Here is a 17,250-nt window from a genome sequence, read left to right on the forward strand (position 1 = left end):
TATAATATTTTATTTAATTATACTAATAACTTCTAACCTAATTTCGGGATTCGGAAATATTCAGTTCACTAACCCGATTTTTGGGATGTGACAGTTATATTGTATTTTTGGTGTTTGTTCTTGCAAATATGAAGTAATTTTCTAAATACGCAGGGGAGATGAACCCTAGGAGAATTATATTATTTGATTTCTAGTTTTATGCAATAAAACCTTAGTTATTTGTTTTCAATTATGAATGTTTAGTTATTCTTGGGTTGATAATTCTAGAGTATTAATCCATATTTGATGTGCATAAGTTTGAGGTTGAATAGACCCTTTTTAGGAATAGATCTTACATAATTGAATGGAGTTGCATGCAATCTTAGAAATAAGACGACATAAATCTATCGGATTAGAGTCAAATCTAATAGGGGGATCCATGGAGCAAATTAATATGATAATAGGTATTTTAATTAAAAAAATTTCCATTAATCAACCTAGAGTTAGTTGCTCTTATACTCGAAAGAGATATTAGCATAAATTAGGATTTCTAAGGATCAAAGAAACTAAGAAAAGAAATTGCATAAATTAGATTGAGAATTACAGATGAAGTCTAGGTGGATTCTTACCTAGGTATTGTTTTCTCACTTGGTTGATATTCGAATATTTTTGTGTTTTATTTCTTTAACGCATTCATTAGTTAGTTAATTTTAGTTTTAATTAATCCTTTGAATTATTAGGCTAAATAATAAAAAGACGATAATTATTAGTAATTGTAGTCCTCAAGGAAATAATATTTGTGCTCACCATAACTATGTTATTAATTGATAGGTGCACTTGTGTTACCGATTTATAATTAGTTTAGTGGACATCATTTGGCTTCAAGAGTTGCTTGGTGAAGTGGAAATTAAGCAAAAGTATGTCAAAGTACATTACAATAGCCGTAGTGCTATTCAACTAGCAAAGAATCAAGTCTACCATACAAGGATGAAGCACATTGATGTCCAGTATCATTAATTTGCACGAGAGATTCTGGAAGAAGGTGGAGTGAAGATCCAGAAAATTTCAACCACTAAGTATTCTATAGATATGATGTCTAAGGTTGTGATTGAGGCCAAGTTCCAACCATGTTTGAACTTGATCAATGTTAAAACTTGAAGCTTGAAATTTGAAGACTATCAAATGTTGTTTTGCAAGGAGATTGAAGATGTGGAAATTTGCTAAGGTGTAGATTTGTTGAAATAGAACAATCCCACATCTAAAAAATACAAGGTTGTGGAGAGTTTGTACTACTATAAACAAAGATTGTTTCTCCACCTCTGAATCATCCCAAAATTTTTTATTTTCTTCATAAGGCAAATTTTCCCTCTTCTTATTTGTAATTTTTTACTTGTGACTTTTTGGTGTTCTATTTTTTTTATCTTTCAATATTTTGTTGGGTAATTGTAGTGATACATTGTTCTATTAAATTAAATTATTGAGAGATTTTGTCTAGGAAGTTAGGTTTTTAAGTGGGATCGTTTGTGACCTTTCCAATCTTTTTTGGGAATTAACCTAATATGAATATATGTGTATATATATATATATAATATACGTCAGGGGCGAAGCTAAAAATTTTTTTAGGAGGGTCAAAATTTAATTGTAATTTTTACAATAGTAAAAATATAATTTCACCATTTTAATAGCCTCTATCTTTATAATTTTTAAAGGATTAAATCAAAATTTTTTCATTTTTAGGGGGGACCAAAGTACAATTTTACCTTTATTAATTTAAAATTTTAAAAATTTTAAAGAGCTTAAATGGAAAATTTTTTATTTTAGAGGGGCCGGGCCCTTGCTAGCCCCCTGATATACGTAGAAATCTCTTGAGCAAAAAATACTTATTTGAGCGATTCATAATCTATATGATTACTCATATAGAAATTTAGAAAGTCTTCCTTTTAAAGATCCAAGAAATTTATGCTCGAGACTTTTAATTTAATATTTTTTTGTTTTTTATTTTTAATTCACATAGACCCAAATCATTTAGTATTACAAGGGTAATGCGTGAGTAATGATTAGGATAGCAAAGTTGGTAGAGCAGAGGATTGAAAATCCTCATGCACCAGTTCAAAGCTGATCTTATGATTATTTTGTATGAGTATCTACTCTACCAATTGATTGATATGGATGGACAATATATATATATGGGAGTAAACCCTCTATTTATTTTATTTTGTTTTATTTTCTAGTATAATAATTTTTTTTTGCCCTATTCGCACAAAAGTAACATATCAGTTGGCCACACTGCAATTTCTTCTGATTTCACCTTGTTCTCCAGTGAGAACATCAAGGGAACCCATATGCACCATTGCGTCGCCCAACTTTTTAGCCCATGCTTCACCGCGCCTCACATTGTTCAACACCAACTCGGAGGTCAAGGAACTGTCCATCAATGTCTGATCGGAGGTGAGCAAACCACGACGACGCGTCAGTTCAATGTAGTACTTGTTGTCCAGGCGTTTGGGTGTGACACGTTCAAGTGGCACTGTGGTTCGATCCCCTCCAGCACCATCCGCAGATGTTGGGGGTGGGCACTTGGTTTTCAAAAAGGCAGCGTAGTTAGGATCAAGAGAAGGGTCTTGAGCATGAGTGGCGTTAAAAGAGTAGAGCCGGTTGGAAAAGGAAGAGCAATGCGAGACACCAATGGAGTGTGCCCCTGATAATGTCACCATCTCATCCACTGACATTCCTTTCCTATCGAAGAGTTGAGCAATTTGTTGCGCGTTGAAGAACGGCGGGGGCAGGTTTTGTGGTACTTCGTCGCTAATAGAGACACGGCCATCCCGGCGGCCGGCGGGAATGGCGTAATAAATCCCTCCAGCTTTGTACGTGCTGTCACGGGCAGCGAATGCGATTATGTCCGCACAAGACACGGTTCCTGGACATTGTGCCTCGATTTGGGCTTTGGCCCTCGCAAACTAGGGTTATTAGCAGGGTGATCCATCTCTGCTGGGGGTTCTCCGGGCACGGACCTTAGAAGGACGGAAGCATCACAACCCTGAATTTGCATGCAAAGAGCAGAGTTAGAGGAGGAAACATGATGAGTCAATTTATCAATTATTAAGAAAATGAGCGTATACATACCCTGACGAAGCAGTCATGGAAATACATTCGGATGAGACCAGCAGCTATGCCAGGATTAAGTGTAACCGCTTTGTTTACAGCTTTTCTTACAATGGTCTCTGCGGATGGACAAGTTTGTGTATAGAAGCCCACCTTCAAAGATGCAGAAGCCACAATTGAGCAGCCAAGCATGAAGGAGAACAAGGCAATAATGTGAAATTTCGAGCACAACAAAATCAATGTGCCTGATATATATAATATAGCAGAAGAAAAAATTGTATATTAATTGGAAAGGGTTGAGGATCAGAATATAGTGGTTTGTGCAGTTGGAATTGAAAGATTATGAGAGTGGAGATGTTGGATGGAGTATATATACATGGCCATAGGAGGAGTTGGTGGTGATTACTTGTTGGAACCAAAAACGTGTGTAGTTTTAGCTGTAGGCTTGAAAGCATGTGTTCCTTTGTTTTGAACCATTTAGAGGCATGCAGCAGCTTCTTTTTTTTGATTTGTCCATTTTCTTCTTTATTCTTTAATATTTACATTTTTTCCTCCTTAAATTACAATTGTTATGATTTGTTAAATTCCACTCATATTTAATAGTTTAAAATAATTGTTTTGTTAAATAAAATAATTAAATTTATAATTATTTAATTTGACTCACGAACACCTTTATATTAGAGGCAATAACATAACCAAAATTTTAATTTAGGGATCAAAATTGATTTATAAATTTAAAAAAAATCAAAGTGCAAATTTACAATTATATTAATTTATTATTTTAAAATTTTTAAAAAGACTAAAATCAAAATTTATCATTTGAGGACCAAAATATAATTAATTAATATTGAAATTTTATTTTAATAATAAAATTTAACAAAAAAAATTTTAAATAATATTTTTAATATTGAAAAAAATATTGATATTAATATTTTAATCATAAATTTATATTACAATTTATAAATATTTAATAATAAATATTTTATAGTATATAATATAAATATTTTAATTATATAAATATGAGTATTTGCTTAAATCATGTTTAGGTTCATTTATCCCTTCAAACTCTAATGCGCCATTATACACTCTCGTATATGTAATCTAGATTAAGTTTTAATTAGGTATTGTTTATAATTAAGTTTATATATGCACTGTTTTTTAAACCGGACTGGTGGTCGAACTGGTCAAGTCACCGATTCACCGGTCCAATTAAAAAATTATTACAAACTAAAAAAACTGAAAACCTTGATTCAACTGGTTCAATTGCCGGTTCAATGGTTCAATTGTTGATTCAAACGGTTTTTTAGTCAGTTTAATCGATTTGTACCAATTCCCGATCTAACCAATTCAAAACCATCTTCCAAAACGGTACCCCAATCCAACCGACTGGTCCAATCCAATTCAAATAACATTGTATATATGATATTGATGATTATAAAATATTATCTTGTTATAAAATAAATTTCAATTGTCAAAAGTAAAAGTTACTATAATATTTTGCAACAAATATATTTATGTTGTGTTTATTTCATTAACGACAACTTTTAGACAATAATTTCAAAAAAATTACCAAACACACAAAAAAAAATTCAATTTTTTAAAGAATCAATCCATTTTACAAAAAATATTTTAATGAAGCTTAAGTTTCTTTTTATATTGTATTTATTTTATGTAATTGTATAATGTTGAATTTCAACTTGTCCTACATAAGTAATAGTTTTTATACGACTTTGGCAAGTTTTAAATGCTATGGCAACTAGATATTTCTAGTTGTGACTACGCCAATTCTATCTCAAATCCAATTGAAGTACACACATTATGCAAAACCAAATTTTATTTAATGATAATTCTTACAACATTAGGTACAACTTACAAGTGAGATTGTCCAAATATAGGAGAGATAATTACCATTAAAAAAATTAAATATAGTGAGAGGTAGTAGAGAAAAATACATGTCCTAATGAAACAATTACAATCACAAGTGGTTATCACGAAAGCAGATTTTTTTAAAATTGAATCTCTGGTCAAATAAGTTAAATTGTTAGTTTTCAATTCAATTAAGTAACGAATAAATAAAAAATAGTGGTACAAATTGAGAAATTAAACAAATAAATTTAACGTGAAAAAATCCCTCCAAAGAGGATAAAAAAATAAGCAAAGATAATTTTACTATAATGGAAAAAGAACGAAGAGTACAGAAGATGGAGATAAAAACTAAATCCGAAAACAAAGAAGTGAACACAAAATTCTCCAAAAATGTTATGAGTTCTAATATCTAATGGGTGTGCTTTTGTAAAAGAGCCTATTTATAGCCTAAATTCGTAAGTCAAATAATAATAAAATAATCTAAACTAATCAGAGTTCGACTGAAACAAATAACTAGAGTTTAACTAGGAGATTATCTTTCAAATTTGACTGAAATACGTGGCATACTCAACAAATCTCCACCTTTACTCGTATTTCACAACGCCATCTTTCCCAAAGCCCCCCACGGGCCTATCTTAAACTATGCAGGAAATTAACTGAGTTTAATCTGTGCTTAGAAGATGGAAGACTTCTAGCCTTTGACTTGTGCACTGCCAAATCAAAACTAACCTGAGTCTAATTTTCACGAACACAATGTTTTAACTTTTCAAAACCTGCATCCAAAAGAGAACCTCTCTTCAACAAAATGGTCATGCATTTTTCCCTCATATGACCAAGTTGCCTCCACTCCAAACGAGTTGGCTTCGACTCTGTGACAAACATGGGACATTCGGTTTCACCAATCATTGTAGAACCTTCAAGAATATAAAGATTGTCAGTCCTTTTAGCTTTTAATAAAATGAGAGCCTTAGGAGACACCTTAATACTGTTCGACTTGATATTGATTCTGCAACCTTTCTAGTCTAAAATACTCAAGGAGATAAAATTCTTTCGTAAACTAGGTACATATCTGACATCTAAGAGTGTCCTAATCATCCCATCGTGCTTCCTAATTTTAACAGTACGAATACCAATTACCTTACTGGATGAATTATTTTCCATGCGCACAACTCCACCTACAACCGAACTGTATGTGGAGAACCATTCTCTGTTGGGACACATGAGGAAAGAACGTCTCGAATCTAGGATTCACTCAGACGTAAGCTCAAAGCTATCGCTCATTGACACTAACAAGATATCACCATCGCTTTCATTGGCCAAATTAGCACCAACTATATCTTCCTCGTTACTCTCAACAACCCTTTTTGTAACACCCCTAACCCGTATCCGTCGCCGAAGTAGGGTTACGAGGCATTACTGAACAAACACAACCATTTTAAAATCAAACTGATCACAAATATGAAAATTAAATTACTTTTGCATAGCTATTTATAATTTACAATCAAAATCTAATCAACATCGTACTCAAACCTATTCATGCCTTAAGATTGAGTTCAAATATTTAACAAAATACCAAAAGTAGTCGATAGTGTGATAGACTATGCTGATGATCCCCGAGCTCGTAACACGTCTCTAAAATCTATAAAAACAAATGGGCAAAAGCAAACAAAGTAAGCTTTTATAGCTTAGTAAGTCTATAGCATATCTAAAATACATATAAAAGAATCATATAATTCTTTAAGAAAATTTATTGAAATCACAATTATCAATTATAATTACTAATCAAACATTGCTATATTAAGTCATTTGTTTAAATTTTAAAAGGATGTGTATTTATCTAATACACACAAACAGACAAATGTATATACATTTTATACATATAATCTACAATCATGAATCGCCGAATGCATATATACATATATGCATGACAAATATTAGAACCAAATGTATATACACTTTAAACATATTAGCCAAGTGCATATATACATAAGCTTAACAAATATTATAACCAAATGTGTACATGTATTTACCACATACATTTATCCAAAGTCATATATGTACTTATCATGCACATACAATCGAATATATATATAACTTTATCAATCACATTTCATATCTCATTATACATGTATATATATATCGATCATAAACTTTTAACCTAACTCATATTTATGCCTATAACCGAATACATTCGCATTCAACTTTTACTTATAAACAAATATTTACACATATATGTATTAGCAATTGCACATAAGATTACTCATCAGTTTCTTATACCAAATGCACCCATATAAATATATATATATCAACCACCTATGTCGAGTTTATGCACAACATCTTCAAACACATAAATCTGAACAATTCACACAATTTCAACAGATTCACCAGCACTTAGCCTGCTAGGCTTAAAACCTGATTCAATACACTGGCAATTAGCCTGCTAGACGTAAAGTCCGAAATATTTCACCGGCGTCAAGCCTGCTAGACGTAAAGTCTGAAACATTTCACCGGCATCAAGCCTGCTAGACGTAAAGTCTGAATTATCTTATTGACAATAATCATTTTAGGCCCCAAGCTCAAACACTCAATTCACCCAAATATTACTCATTTTCGAACTATATAGGTATATAAATTCCATGCATAAATATTCAGCTCAAAACTCAAAATTTATATCATAGAAACACATGAATATATATATAAAACTCAACCACCAAATCCAATTTGACAATTCAATAAATCAACTGAACATATTTATGCATAACCTTATACTTCAAATCCTACTACAAATATAACACTATTTAACTAAAAATATTCTTGAATAATATACACTTTACATTCCAACATATTAAAATTATACACACATATATATACATGATCAAAACTAACATATGCAAATATCATCTAATAACAAATTTCAAAACTAAATCTTATACATGCATACATATACACTCAAACCGCATATACTTTTATAATGACACATCTTAATTCGATTCAAAAGTGTATATATACATGTATATTTACATGTTTAATAATAAAACTCTTATATCTATGTATATTTACGAATCTCTAAGTACACATATATACATATACATATCTTTGATTAAATCAATAATTTATACATATATATACGTGTATGAATTCTAACCCTGTATATATATAAAACTCTTATACTTCAACTAAATTCATTAACATTTATGTATATACTTATTTACCTTTGCACTTTAGCTAAATTCAATTACCTATATAAGTATAAACCTCTAGGTTCGAATATAAAAGAAAATACATATAAGCCAATCATACTTTTAATTTATTCAACCGATATACTTTAAATTATAATTCATCAAAAATAAATACATATACATACTTGTATATTGTTTTTATGACATTAAATAGCTAATAGACTTACCTCGGAAGATGGAAAATCGAAGTCGGACGATTATTCGACTAATTTGGCTTTTCCCCGATCTAACTCCGATTTCTTTGGTTCTCGATCTAAATATATTCAAAATAAGATAATTTATTTATTAACACATTCAATTTAATCCAAAAACACATAATTTGGCAAATTACTATTTTGCCCCTAATATTTACACTTTTTGCTATTTAGTCCTTTTTGCACAAAACACAAAATACACAAAATTTTCCCTCACTAAGCTAGGGCCGAATGTTCCTTGTCTTCATACTAGTCCACACATTTCATTTATTTCACAATTTAGCCCTATTTACTCAATTTCACTAAAAATCCCAATACAAAACATATTAATCTATCACATATCTTTCATTTTTCATCATCAACTATCACAAAGTCCAAGCATTCATCAATGGCACATTTCAAAATCATCAACAATTCACAAAATTAAAACATGAGTTTTGAAGAACACAAAGCAACGATCTCAAAAACGTAAAAATTATTAAAAATTAAAACCTAAACATACCTTAATCAAGCAAGCAAAATAAGTGCCGAACCTAGCTTGCTATTTTTTTCTTCTTTTTCTTTTGTATATTCGGCAATGAGAAAGATAACATGCATGGCTTTGTTTATTTTAAGTTTTATTATTTTCAATATATTATACCATTATTATTTTACTTTTATATTTAATATATATAATATATATATAATAGCCATCATTGCCGTCCACTACCATTAATATTGGCTAAATTTCAACATGAAACCTCCAAATTATAAAGACATAAATAATTAAGCACTTTCATATTTAGCCATCAAATTTTTATTTTATGCGATTTAGCCATTTTCTCAAATTAAGCACACAACAATAAAATTAATTCATGAAACTTTCACACAAGTAAATTCACACATAATAAACACGTAAAATAATATTAAAATATTTTTCAGACTCGGATTTGTGGTCCCGAAACCACTGTTCCGATTAGGGTTCCTTTAGGGATTTTCATCCCCGAAAATTCTTACCGGTGAATAGGTTTGGATAACGCTCTTTCATCGTATCTTCTGACTCCCAAGTTGCTTCTTCAACTCCGTGTTTATGCCACAATACTTTAACTAACGGAATTTTCTTATTCCGTAATTCTTTGATCTCACGAGCCAGAATGCTAATCGGTTCTTCTTCATATGACATATCAGACTTAATTTCAATCTCTGTCGGACTAATTACATGTGAAGGATCAGATCGGTATCTCCTGAGCATCGAAACATGAAATACATTGTGAATCTTTTCTAGTTCAGGTGGTAACATCAATCTATAAGCAATCGATCCGACACGCTCTATAATCTCATACGGTCCAATGAATCTTGGACTCAATTTGCCTTTACGACCGAATCTGAGTATTTTCTTCCACGGTGATACTTTCAAAAACACTTTGTCCCCGATCTGAAATTCTATATCCTTTCTTTTCAAATCCGCATAAGATTTCTGACGGTCCGATGCTGATTTCAGACTATCCCAAATCACTTTCACTTTCTGTTCGGTCTCTTTAATCAAATCAACCCCGTGTATCTTATTTTCACTGAGCTCGGTCCAATACAATGGTGTACGACATTTACGACCGTACAAAGCTTCGTAAGGTGCCATTTTGATACTAGATTGAAAGCTATTATTATAAGCAAATTCAATCAAAGGTAAGTATCGTTCCCACGTACCTTCAAACTCGAGAATGCAACATCTCAACATATCCTCAAGTATCTGAATGATTCGCTCAGATTGACCATCTGTTTGCAGATGAAAAGCTGTGCTAAAATGTAGCTTCGTACCTAAAGCATCTTGTAATTTCTTCCAAAACCGCGATGTAAATCTCGGGTCTCTGTCCGAAATAATAGAAATAGGCACTCTGTGCAATCTCACAATCTGAGAAATGTACAATTCAGCAAGTTTATCAAGTGAATAATCAATACGAACCGGAATAAAGTGAGCCGATTTTGTCAATCTATCAACAACAACCCAAATTGCATCTTTCTTGCTGGGTGTTAACGGTAAACCAGATACAAAATCCATCGTAACTCTGTCCCATTTCCATTCAGGTATCATGATCGGCTGAAGCAATCCAGAAGGTACCTGATGCTCGGCTTTTACTTGCTGACATATTAAACATTTCGAAACAAAGTTAGAAATGTCTCGTTTCATACCATGCCACCAATAATGCTGTTTCAGATCGTTATACATTTTCGTGCTACCCAGATGAACAGAAAATCTACTATTATGGGCTTCATTCAAAATCATCTGAATTAACTTCGGATTTTTCGGAACACATAATCGATTTCTGAATCCCAAACACTTCTCAGCATCAACTAGAAACTCTGAATCAACATTTAAGTCACACTGGGCTCGTTTTGCAATTAAATCATCATCGACTTTCTGAGCTTCACAAATCTGTTGAACAAATAACGGTTTTGCTTTCAACTCAGCTACTATCGCACCATCATCAGACATAGCCATATGCGCGTTCATTGCACACAAAGCAAATAGTGATTTTTGACTTAGGGCATCAGCAACAACATTAGCCTTTCCCGGATGATAGTCAATCACAAGTTCGTAATCTTTTAGCAATTCTAACCATCGACGCTGTCTCAAATTCAAATCTTTCTGAGTCATCAAATATTTCAGGCTTTTGTGATCGGAATAAACATGACATTTTTCTCCAAACAGATAGTGGCGCCATATTTTCAACGCAAATACAATAGCGGCCAATTCCAGATCGTGAGTCGGGTAATTCTTTTCGTGCGGCTTTAACTGTCTCGAGGCATAGGCTACAACTTTGCCTTCCTGCATCAAAACACAACCCAAACCATTTAAGGATGCATCACTATAAATAACAAACTCTTTACCCGATTCTGGCTGAACTAAGACTGGAGCTTCGGTCAAAAGAACTTTCAATTGATCAAAACTTTTCTGACACTTTTCTGACCACTCGAACTTAACGTCTTTTTGTAGTAACTTTGTCATCAGGGTCGTAATCACAGAGAACCTTTTCACGAACCGTCTATAATAACCAGCGAGCCCCAGAAAGCTTCGAACTTCCGAAACATTCCTCGGAGGTTTCCAATCAAGTATAGCTGAAATTTTACTCGGGTCAACCCGAATACCCAATGCTGATACAACATGGCCCAGAAAACTGACTTCACGTAACCAGAACTCACATTTACTAAACTTTGCATACAACTGCTTATCTCGCAAAGTTTGTAACACAAGTCTCAGATGTTCGGCATGCTCATTTTCGTCACGAGAGTAGATCAAAATGTCATCAATAAATACTACCACAAACCGATCCAGATACTTTCTAAAGATCCGATTCATCAAATCCATAAAAATAACAGGTGCATTAGTAAGTCCGAAAGGCATAACAAGAAACTCATAATGTCCGTACCTCGTTCGGAAAGCAGTCTTTGGCACATCAGAGTCTTTAACTCGCAACTGATAGTAGCCTGATCTCAGATCTATCTTCGAAAACACAGTAGCCCCTTTCTACTAATCGAACAAATCATCAATCTGTGGTAACGGATACTTATTCTTTATAGTCACCTTATTGAGTTACAGGTAATCAATGCACATTCTCATCGTTCCGTCTTTCTTTCTCACAAATAGAACTGGTGCACCCCAAGGAGAGAAACTCGGTCGTGCAAAACCTTTATCAGTCAACTCTTGCAACTGTACTTTCAATTCTTTTAATTCGGTCGGTGCCATACGGTACAGAGCTATCGAGATTGGAGTCGTCCCTGGTAATAACTCAATACCAAACTCTACCTCTCGAATAGGTGGCAAACCCGGTAATTCTTCAGGAAACACGTCTGAATACTCACACACTACTGGCACAGATTCAATCTTCTTTTCGGTCACTTTGCTATCAAGAACAAATGCAAGGTAAGCTTCACAACCTTTTCTCATATACTTCTGAGCCAACATCGAGGATATTATTGCTGGTAAACCATTCAGGTCATTAGATTCAATCCGAATAATCTCATCATTCTGACACCGTAGATCAATAGTTTTCCATTTGCAGTTTACTATAGCATCATGCAGAGTTAGCCAATCCATACCCAAAATTATATCAAACTCGTCGAATGGTAACAACATCAAATCAGCTGGAAAACATAAATCTCGAATCATCAACGGACAATTCTTACACACTTTGTCAACCAACACACACCGGCCCAGGGGGTTTGATACTTTAATTACAAACTCAGTAGACTCAACAGGTAGAGTCTTACTGAATACTAAGGTCTCACACACATAAGAATGAGTCGAACCAGGATCAATCAACGCAATAACATTAGTATCATAAAGAGTGAAAGTACTAGTAATAACATCTGGAGAAGAAGCCTCCTCTCGAGCTCGGATAGCATATGCTCTGGCAGGTGCACGAGCCTCAGATCGAACTACTGTGTCCTTTGTTCCTCTCTGACTACCACTTACATTACTCAAATGCCTTGGCGGTCTACCCCGTACTGACACATTACTCGGTCTAGTATTCTGCACAGTATTTTGATCAGCTACCATCGGACACTCTCGAATGAAATGATCCTTTGAACCACACTTGAAGCAAGACCGATCATGTAATCTACAATCTCCAGGATGCCATTTCCCACAATGCTTGCACTCTGATCTATTTTGTCGAACACTACCAACGCTAGCAACTGAAGTAGCTCGTGAACTCACAGGGGGTCGATCTCGATCATACTTAGGAAACCCTGCAGTAGCTTTAGATCGACTATGATCCTCTCTGGATTTCCTTGAGGTCGACTGGAAGGATTTACTAAATGATCTTTTACGAGAATCTCGAGCTTCATAGTCAGCTTTCCTCTTCTCTTTCCCGAGCTCCTCAGCTTTACAAGCTCGCTCAACAAGTACTACGAACTCTTTTATCTCAAGTATACCAACTAACAGTTTAATTTCTTCATTCAGCCCATCTTCAAATCTTTTACACATGATAGCTTCAGTCGAAACAAACTCTCGAGCATATCTACTGAGTCTCACAAATTTCCGCTCATATTCTGTCACTGTCATACGACCCTGTTTCAATTCAAGAAATTCCTTACATTTCTGATCAATGAATCTCTGGCTGATGTATTTCTTACGGAACTCAGTCTGAAAGAATTCCCAGGTCATTCGCTCTTTCGGAACTACCGATACTAGTGTATTCCACCAGTGATATGCAGTGTCCCGTAGCAAGGATATGACACATTTCAAGCACTCATCAGGGTTGCAAGATAACTCATCAAACACTCGAATGGTATTATCAAGCCAGAATTCAGCTCGCTCAGCATCATCATCATCGGTAGCTCTGAACTCTTCGGCCCTGTGTTTTTGAATTTTATCAACAGGAGGCTTAAGTAATCTCATTGGATCACTTACTTGAGGTATAACAGGAACTGAAGATGGATTAGTTGGGGGTGGAGGTTGTTGTACAACCGGATTAGTTCGGACATATTGAGTAAACCAGTCATTCATCATTTGGTAAAAGGCTTGTTTAGCCTCTCCCTCCTGGTTACTCGAGATTGGTCGAGAATCTACTAGCTCTGTCCCTTGCGCAGGAGCAGGCGCTATACTCTCAACATCATCAGCTACGGCTTGTTCGGGATCCATTTTTATACGAAAACACATTTTTAGATGTCAGCAGTCATCACACTATCTCAGTATATAACTATGGCATGTATAGCTAGACTCATACACGCTACGTTAGTCCAAGAATCGACTAAACCGTAGCTCTGATACCAATAAAATGTAACACCCCTAACCCGTATCCGTCGCCGAAGTAGAGTTACGAGGCATTACTGAACAAACACAACCATTTTAAAATCAAACTGATCACAAATATGAAAATTAAATTACTTTTGCATAGCTATTTATAATTTGCAATCAAAATATAATCAACATCGTACTCAAACCTATACATGCCATAAGATTGAGTTCAAATATTTAACAAAATACCAAAAGTAGTCGATAGTGTGATAGACTATGCTGATGATCCCCGAGCTCGTAACGCGTCTCTAAAATCTATAAAAACAAATGGGCAAAAGCAAACAAAGTAAGCTTTTATAGCTTAGTAAGTCTATAGCATATCTAAAATACATATAAAAGAATCATATAATTCTTTAAGAAAATTTATTGAAATCACAATTATCAATTATAATTACTAATCAAACATTGCTATATTAAGTCATTTGTTTAAATTTTAAAAGGATGTGTATTTATCTAATACACACAAACAGACAAATGTATATACATTTTATACATATAATCTACAACCATGAATCGCCGAATGCATATATACATATATGCATGACAAATATTAGAACCAAATGTATATACACTTTAAACATATTAGCCGAGTGCATATATACATAAGCTTAACAAATATTATAACCAAATGTGTACATGTATTTACCACATACATTTATCCAAAGTCATATATGTACTTATCATGCACATACAATCGAATATATATATAACTTTATCAATCACATTTCATATCTCATTATACATGTATATATATATATCGATCATAAACTTTTAACCTAACTCATATTTATGCCTATAACCGAATACATTCGCATTCAACTTTTACTTATAAACAAATATTTACACATATATGTATTAGCAATTGCACATAAGATTACTCATCAGTTTCTTATACCAAATGCACCCATATAAATATATATATATCAACCACCTATGTCGAGTTTATGCACAACATCTTCAAACACATAAATCTAAACAATTCACACAATTTCAACAGATTCACCGGCACTTAGCCTGCTAGGCTTAAAACCTGATTCAATACACTGGCAATTAGCCTGCTAGACGTAAAGTCCGAAATATTTCACCGGCGTCAAGCCTGCTAGACGTAAAGTCTGAAACATTTCACCGGCATCAAGCCTGCTAGACATAAAGTCTGAATTATCTTATTGACAATAATCATTTTAGGCCCCAAGCTCAAACACTCAATTCACCCAAATATTACTCATTTTCGAACTATATAGGTATATAAATTCCATGCTTAAATATTCAGCTCAAAACTCAAAATTTATATCATAGAAACACATGAATATATATATAAAACTCAACCACCAAATCCAATTTGACAATTCAATAAATCAACTGAACATATTTATGCATAACCTTATACTTCAAATCCTACTACAAATATAATACTATTTAACTAAAAATATTCTTGAATAATATACACTTTACATTCCAACATATTAAAATTATACACACATATATATACATGATCAAAACTAACATATGCAAATATCATCTAATAACAAATTTCAAAACTAAATCTTATACATGCATACATATACACTCAAACCGCATATACTTTTATAATGACACATCTTAATTCGATTCAAAAGTGTATATTTACATGTATATTTACATGTTTAATAATAAAACTCTTATATCTATGTATATTTACGAATCTCTAAGTACACATATATACATATACATATCTTTGATTAAATCAATAATTTATACATATATATACGTGTATGAATTCTAACCCTGTATATATATAAAACTCTTATACTTCAACTAAATTCATTAACATTTATGTATATACTTATTTACCTTTGCACTTTAGCTAAATTCAATTACCTATATAAGTATAAACCTCTAGGTTTGAATATAAAAGAAAATACATATAAGCCAATCATACTTTTAATTTATTCAACCGATATACTTTAAATTATAATTCATCAAAAATAAATACATATACATACTTGTATATTGTTTTTATGACATTAAATAGCTAATAGACTTACCTCGGAAGATGGAAAATCGAAGTCGGACGATTATTCGACTAATTTGGCTTTTCCCCGATAACTCCGATTTCTTTGGTTCTCGATCTAAATATATTCAAAATAAGATAATTTATTTATTAACACATTCAATTTAATCCAAAAACACATAATTTGGCAAATTACTATTTTGCCCCTAATATTTACACTTTTTGCTATTTAGTCCTTTTTGCACAAAACACAAAATACACAAAATTTTCCCTCACTAAGCTAGGGCCGAATGTTCCTTGTCTTCATACTAGTCCACACATTTCATTTATTTCACATTTTAGTCCCCAAAAATTTAATTTCACAATTTAGCCCTATTTACTCAATTTCACTAAAAATCCCAATACAAAACATATTAATCTATCACATATCTTTCATTTTTCATCATCAACTATCACAAAGTCCAAGCATTCATCAATGGCACATTTCAAAATCATCAACAATTCACAAAATTAAAACATGGGTTTTGAAGAACATAAAGTAACGATCTCAAAAACGTAAAAATTATTAAAAATTAAAACCTAAACATACCTTAATCAAGCAAAATAAGTGCCGAACCTAGCTTGCTATTTTTTCTTCTTTTTCTTTTGTATATTCGGCAATGAGAAAGATAACATGCATGGCTTTGTTTATTTTAAGTTTTATTATTTTCAATATATTATACCATTATTATTTTACTTTTATATTTAATATATATAATATATATAAAATAGCCATCATTGCCGTCCACTACCATTAATATTGGCTAAATTTCAACATGAAACCTCCAAATTATAAAGACATAAATAATTAAGCACTTTCATAATTAGCCATCAAATTTTTATTTTATGCGATTTAGCCATTTTCTCAAATTAAGCACACAACAATAAAATTAATTCATGAAACTTTCACACAAGTAAATTCACACATAATAAACACGTAAAATAATATTAAAATATTTTTCAGACTCGGATTTGTGGTCCCGAAACTACTGTTCCGATTAGGGTCAAAACCGGGTTGTTACACTTTTATTTTGTAGTTTATAATAATCTACTCTGACGTGA

At 32.8% G+C, this 17,250-nt stretch overlaps 1 pseudogene; it reads right to left on the reverse strand.

Annotated features, from left to right (window-relative positions):
• Positions 1–2,044: 2,044 nt before the first annotated feature.
• LOC107919000 (peroxidase 5-like) lies at positions 2,045–3,404 on the reverse strand (annotated as a pseudogene).
• Between the last annotated feature and the right edge of the window lie 13,846 nt (positions 3,405–17,250).

The sequence above is a fragment of the Gossypium hirsutum genome, chromosome D08, assembly GCF_007990345.1.
Source record: "Gossypium hirsutum isolate 1008001.06 chromosome D08, Gossypium_hirsutum_v2.1, whole genome shotgun sequence".
Taxonomy (NCBI): Eukaryota; Viridiplantae; Streptophyta; class Magnoliopsida; order Malvales; family Malvaceae; genus Gossypium; species Gossypium hirsutum.